We start from the raw sequence: 7031 nt of genomic DNA, 5'->3' as shown, positions 1-7031 counted from the left end.
CCGAACAGGAGGGACACCCTGAAACCTGGAAAGATGCAGTACGGAGAAAACAAATTATATGGGGGGGATTCCCTGCTGCTCACCAGCTGTGGAGGAAAACAAAAGTGGGGTATTTCAGGCGGGATGGCCCAGCCTGTGAGCCCTCTGCTTCTGCCGTGACTGCCGCTCAGTTTGTGCAATGGCAGCCCCAGGGTCGGCGATGCTGGAGGAGCCCCGGCAGCTGCGGGGAAGGCCCAGGGGACAGCGGGAAGCGGGTGGCTTAACCTGGCCATGCCTGCACAACCATCCCGGTCTTGAAGCCTCTCTCCTGCCGTGCCTGCCCGAAGGGGCTTTAGGCAGTGCCCCCGTGCCTGTCCCCCCAGAAGGCAGCAGTCAGGCTGGCGAGGAGGGCAGCTGCGGGGCTGCGAGAGGAAATGGGCTGCGGCGGAAGGAGCGAGGCTCCTATTTATTCCACAGCTGTAGGGAGAGGGGTTTAGATTGGGCTGATGGCATGGCTGAGGGAAAGCTCTCAGTGTAGGGAGACGTGACTAATACGTGCCGTGTGTTACGCTTTCGCAGCGGGGTTGGCAAAGGAATGAAGTTCTGTTTGTTTGTTTTTCATCAGCGTAATGTTACCCACATTGTGGCTTCTTAGTTTGGAGTCCCTCTGCTGCTATTTGCGTTTTCATGTCCCAAAATATAACAGATAGGGAAGCTTATTTCACATGTCTTGTGCTTATATTTTCTTTCAGAAGTTATTATTCATGTTGGTACTTAAAGAGTAATCCAAGTCCTCAGCATGTCAGCAGCATTACCATTTCAGAAGAGCGAGCTATGAGCTTTCTGTCACTCAGCTTCCTTCATGTGTTCTCTCTCTGCCCAATACCGTGTCTCCCACCACGACTCCTTTGGCATAAAGCGTGTCCCAGTGCTTAACACACGTGCCAGACATCTATCCTCTGGCTGGTTTTAGTGTGGCACTTGACAGCTAAAGAGTTGTTCAATATGAAATTAGAGTTTATTCTAATGCCGTTTCAGCAGCTGGCATTCTGCAGAGATGCCTGTTTCTGAAGGCAGTTAGCTGCTTTCTTGCCTTCTGCAGACTTCCAGCTTTTCTATCCAGATGGTGTGGCAGCAAGAGCACTGTAATGAAAGATTTGTAACTGAGTTTTCAAGTTGTGGAGTTGCTGTTGCTAATGCCAAACCTTGTTTCAAATGGGCGAAAATATTTGTTGTCTTAATCGTCTTTGGACCAGTCAGATATTCTCATGAGGTTATACAGTACCACCAAAGGATATGAACTGACTCACAGCTTGTATGATTTTTATCTCCTGAAACAATATTTGAATAGGAGGTTGTTAGTGTTCTTGTTTATATTACTGTTTTCACCATGACTAAGTACTGCTATGACTCGCCCCACAATGTTCTTATGAATCTGGGCAGGATTTTGGTATTGAAGGACAGTTTAGTGGTTGATTAAAAATTAGATGCTGTTGATCTTTCCTCAGTATAGCCATTGAGTTACTAAGAGCCCGTATTGAATCTCTTGCTTTTTCACAGAATGAAGCTTGCAGATGTGTACACGTTTGGGTTTGTTTTTTTTTTGCCGCTGCCTCATCTGACACCAGCACTCGTATTGATACGTTTGATTAAGGTTCCGTTTACTTGAACTTTGTGTGCTGATGCTGATGTCCCATCGCATTTTAGGATATCACAAAGATTGCACTGGAAGATGTCAGGTGCTCTGGAAACCTGTATTTTTTGTTATGTTGATTTTTTCTGTAGGAAGCTTTTGTAGTCTGTTTATTCTCCAAAAGGCTTAATCACAAAGCAACAAGCCTGTACCCCTGTGGAGTTTCATCACTGTTGCTAAGCCGTTCAGGACATCTTAGAGTACCGCAGGGACAGGTGAGGCACCCAAAGCACGTGCACCCATCACTGCTGCAGCGGGCTGCGTGGCAGGGGAGGTGTCACCGAGCAGCTCGGCTAATGAGCAGTGGTACAGATGTTCCTTGTAGCTCAAGAGTCTTTGGTCTGTGGGCCAGACGTGGCCTATAAATTTGTTTCATTGTTTTTGACCTGGACTATACAATACTGCGATGCATAGAAGTCATACCTGATCATCAACACAGAAAAGGTTGTCCCCTCTCCAAGGCCACAGTTCATTAGGTTCTCCAGATGCCAAAGTTCTGCCCCTTGGGTTTTGGATTATCCTTTATTCTGTTTTTGTTGCTTTTTAGAAGAAATTTTTAAAGGCGAGTATTTGGAGTTAGTTTGGCAGTCTTGGAGCTGCAGTCAGCGATGGTATTTGGCTAAGAAGGGCAGCACATGGGATGGGGTGACTCATGACAGCAGAAGGGAGGAAGCTAAGCCACTGCAGAGAGGAAATTTATTCACCCTTAACCGCTTTCTTTGGAGGGGATGTCACCATGGTATCACAACACTGGGCGTACACAGCGCGGTATTTCTCATCTGCTGTTTAGACACAGGTGTCTCCTCCTAAAATAAAAATGTGTGGAAAAATAATGAATTGAGTGGGATGAATTAAAAAAATCGGACTCATGGTTTTTGCACGCTGGCAACCGCTGTACTGTAAGCGGGTAGCCACAGCCTCGTGTTTCTAACCAGAAAACTTCCTGGAGTCCCATGGTATTAATATGAACATGTTCAGCCATTGATGTAGTTGTTAATCTATAGCTACGAGTATTTTAAAGGAAAGATGTGTTTGTGATTGGCTGAATGTACTTTTTTCCTTTGACCTTGTACTCTTGCACAGGCTCTGCAGTGACCTGAGGAGCTGCCTTTCACTTACACCCCTCCAGGCGCTTCATGGGGATGCTTTGCTTCTTACTGCTCCAGAATAGCCAGTTTTAAGCCCTTACGGCTATTTATGCTTGCCTTGCAATTACATTTTTTGTAATGTTTTTGTTTGTATTTACCTAATCTCCAGCTCTAGAGATGGATATAGAGAAATAAGAAAATATTGATTGACAGGAAGAAATAGTACTTACTGTTAATATAAATAAACTCATAGCCTGATAATATTCACTTTTCTGATAACCTTGTTCTGCCTATTGTACTGTATATTTACAAAAACTCTCCATGATTAACCTAGCCTTGCTAGCAGACCTTTCAAAGCCTGCATATGAAGAACCTGTCTGTTAGCCTCCTCTTGGCCTTTTCTCTTCTATCCAAGGAAAGTCACTGTCAAGAGCCTTACAAAAGTACCAGGTCTTATATTTAGTAAAGACCCAGGCTTGCTTAGTGCAGGCTAAAACTCCAGGTATTATCACAGGATCTGTTCTCATCCAGACTTTGAAATATCAGGTCTACTTTTAGTGATGACTGTTCAGAAAGGGAGAGATGATATCCTGACTGTTGAGCACTTTTAAATGTGGAGACCAAAGGGTGGTGTGTCTCCCATATGTGCTGCATCTGCCTTTTAACCTCGAGAAGACCTTGCCCAGAGCTGTCTGAGTTAAGATCTATGTTTGTCTGACTCCAAGTTCTCCTTAGAAACCAGTATAAAGTTCAACAGAGAGATTTTACAACCAAGTCTGCTGTTTCTTTCTCTTCATGTCTGCCTTGATGGGACAGCTAGAAAGTAAAGGAAAATCTTTATAAACTCTGCTTATGGGCTTAGAAGTCCTCTGGGAGGAGTTTCTCATCCTTGAGCTTCAGTGCTTCTTATCTACAGGGGAAATCTGACTCAAAGATGTAGTATGGCATTAAAGGGTGTATGCTCTTAATCTAGGTGCCTAAGCAGCTTCTTGACCAAGGCTTCCTGATCTACTGCGGTCGTGTCGATTTGTTCACTTACTCTTTCTGTGCTGCCCTCTGCCTGCCCAGCCCCTGCCTTGTTTATGGAATAGAAGTGCAAATATTTCTTTGGAAGAGTGGTGGGACAGCTGCCCTCTGAGCCAGACTTGCTACTAATTTAAACTAGCACAGTTTTTCTGAGGGTAGTAACACCAATGTCAAATGCTCTGGGGGGGTCTCTTGGAGCAATCAAGCTTGCCTGGTCGAGTAAGGCCGTGCAATGTGAACTCTGGTTTATGCTGCAGGTTGAGCAGTTGAAGGGAAAAACACCTCCCTCCGCCGCTGACTGCGAACGAGGGGCATAGGATATTCCTTCAGCTGTTTCCACTGACTCGGCAGAGCATGCACAAAGTGCCTTCAGCTCTGCTGGCAGCTTCCTTGTAGAGGCCAAGAGCTGGATGGTTTTACCTGACTGTGCCTTAGGACTAGCACGGCGGCACGGAGCAGGCTGCATTGCTCTCTGGGTTTATCTCATTTAGGCTGAATGAGACCATGGATCTGCCTAACCATCTGAAGGCATCCTAGTAGCCTAGGTGAGCATACCGGTGCTGGCTTTAGTCTAGCTGGTGTAGGTCTGAGATGTCAGAGACTCACTTCACCTCCGAGCTGGCGTGCCTGTTGGTAAAAGCCTTGCAGAGCGTGGGATGTGTGCTGGGGCTGTTCTGCTGCTTGGACAGGCACCTCTCTGTGGGTTATCAGTTATTTGGCCTCAGTGCTGAGATGAGGCTGCTTAACCTGTCGGTTTGTGTATTTGTGACTTCTCTCGTGCCTGTTCCCAATGTTCAGGATGCTTTGAGGTTGCTCTTTGTTAGAAGTTAAAAGCCTCGCTAAGGCTTGGTAACTTTTCCCAGGTGTCAATGATTATTCCTGATGGAGCAGGTACACAGTGGCACAGCAAGAATGAAGATCTGTGCTCTTTTCTTTTAGGATTTTGTTGGTCTTAGACACCCAGTGGCTCCTGGGGGCTACAAGAGGAATATTTGTGGGGGAGGCCAAGGGTTATCCACCTGTGTGCAGTGCTGAGGTGTTGATGGAGAGTGCTCGGCTCTCCTGCAGTGTGTGCTGGTCCGGTGCATGTGTATATTTACATCCATCCCCTTCTCCCACAATGTCTCTGACATACAATATTTATACTGCCAAATACATAACAACCCACTGCTGTCTTGACCCAGAAGAGTCCTGTCACAAGTTGTGACTTCTTTTAACTCAGTAAGGTGAGTGGATTTTCTTTTGTCTGGGTTAATGAACTGACTTGCTATGTGACGAGTGCCAGTGGGAGAAAAACAAGTTAAGGAGGAAGGAGTGGAGACAATATGATGTTAATTCAGCAGCAGTATGGTATTAATTCAGCCTAACCCCGCAAGAGCTCCACTCAAAGTGCCAGGGCCGTTCTGTAGCAGGGAGACTTGAAGAACCTCAACTCTTGTTCAAAAACTACCTGTTTTGGAGACTTAATAGAAACAGGGATCCTCGGTACACAAGGGATCTCTGTGCAGTCTCTCCCAAGTGATTACCGTGTTGTCAGGTTTGTTTGAAGACTCCTTTGGTCAAAAAAAATAGAAAGAAAAGAACAAAACAAGAAAAATACAAAAATTACTTTGTACAGGGCAGGCTGCGTGGTAGAGCGCAGATCTAAGCTGGTCTGAAGTTGAAGTCCTGTTGTTGCCTTTTGACCAAAGGGTTTGTTTGCAGAGCCCTTGAATACCCTCCTCTGTAAGGAGAATCGCCGTGAAGGGTGACTGCTATAGCCCTCATGCGGCTGGAGGACAGAGGACCATACTGTGAGTTGTAGATTAGCCCATCTAAAAATGTCTCTTAGTATCTTCTGACCCCAGTCGCTTTCCCAGCAAGCACATTTGCTGTGCTTGGCGGTGCCCCTGAATGCACCACGGCACCCGAGGGAAGAGGGTCTCAGCGCTACGAAGGAGGCTGTGAGAAGAGCCCCCGCTTTGCGGGCTGAGGTGGATGTACTGTCACAGAGGAGGGAGGGGAACATCCTCATTGCTTCATAATCTGTCACAGGAGAATGGCCCGGTGACTTTCCTGTTTGAAAAACTTCTCTGACATGACAATTTCTCCATTGCAGTACAAGCAGCCAGAGGCAGGGCTGAAGGGAAAGTTTTATGTTTGGTTCTTCCCCTCTAGGTTATGAAATAGTAAAAGCCTTTCAGGTTTTGAGATTATTCTGCAATTTCACATCTTCCACCTTTTGTGAGATGCGAAAAGGTCCATGGGACAAATGTCGTTCGTAGAGCTGCTGCTGGGGATCAGCAGAGAAAAGTGATGAGGAGGCTGGAGGGAGTTGCAGGCTGCCTTGTTCCTCCTGGCGCTGTCGGAGTGGTGAGGGATTTGGGCCTCAAGAGATGCTTTAGAGGTAACTCTTCCGGAGACTTTCTCCCCTTTGAATCCCAGCTTCTCAGCTGTGAGCTTTTGACCCTTTTCCTATAGGAAAGAGCTGGCTGTATAGAGACCGCGGCTTTGCTGCCCTCTGACTTGCGAGCAGCTGGTTCACGTTTCTTGAACCTGCAATCCTACACATGCTGCAGGACCGTTTTGTGGGATCTGATGTGTAGTGACAACTTTCCTGTGTTCACAAAGCAAGGCAACAGCAGATCTGGTAGTGGTAACAGGGAGTTTTGTGTTGGGCTGTGGGAGTCAGGGGATCAGCTGAGTCTTTAAATCTCTAATAGCCTTGTTAATTGGCTGCAGGAGGCCTATGGCTGAGCAGAAAGGTAGCCACTCTGTTAAAGTAACACTGGTTTCTGAAAAAATAGAGGTAATATTTATATAGTTGTAGTCTCCTCCTCCCTCTGCTTGGTAGGAGATGGTGTGGAAAAATACTGTCCAGACAGCCTGGGCCCTGGGGCTCTGGTGTGCAGGGTCGGTGTACGTTGGCTCCATCCCAGGAAGGGTGAAGAGGTGTGTTGGACTGGGAACAGTGCCTGCCTTCAGACCTTTCCTGACTCTCTGGTGACTAGTGCCAGAGGTGAGATGTGCCACTAAACAAGAGAGGCCTCCAGAGATGTATAAGGTGAAAGGAGCTCCTGTTTGGTAGGAGGCGGGTGGCAGACCTTAAGGGAGCTCACCCATAGCGTGGGTCTCTGGGTGGCAAGTCAACAGGTGTTTATTAAACGTGGAGGAGGGAAAGGAAAGCAGCCTATGCTTGAGAAAACACTGGCCTTTTGAGGAGAACCTGCACCCCTGAGTACCTGTGTGTGCCCACAGGCCCTGCT

At 47.0% G+C, this 7031-nt stretch overlaps 1 protein-coding gene across 1 annotated transcript in view; it reads left to right on the top strand.

Moving 5' to 3' along the window:
- Positions 1–7031, top strand: part of CAPN2 (calpain 2, (m/II) large subunit) — a gene marked incomplete at its 5' end in the record, with an annotated part of 26111 nt that overhangs the window by 503 nt on the left and 18577 nt on the right. The gene's annotated exons all lie outside the window — the stretch shown is intronic.

The sequence above is a fragment of the Cariama cristata genome, unplaced genomic scaffold (assembly GCF_000690535.1).
Source record: "Cariama cristata isolate BGI_N322 unplaced genomic scaffold, ASM69053v1 scaffold19833, whole genome shotgun sequence".
NCBI lineage: Eukaryota > Metazoa > Chordata > Aves > Cariamiformes > Cariamidae > Cariama > Cariama cristata.
Note: the sequence above shows the minus strand (reverse complement) of the source record. Positions and strands in the feature narration are given on the sequence as shown.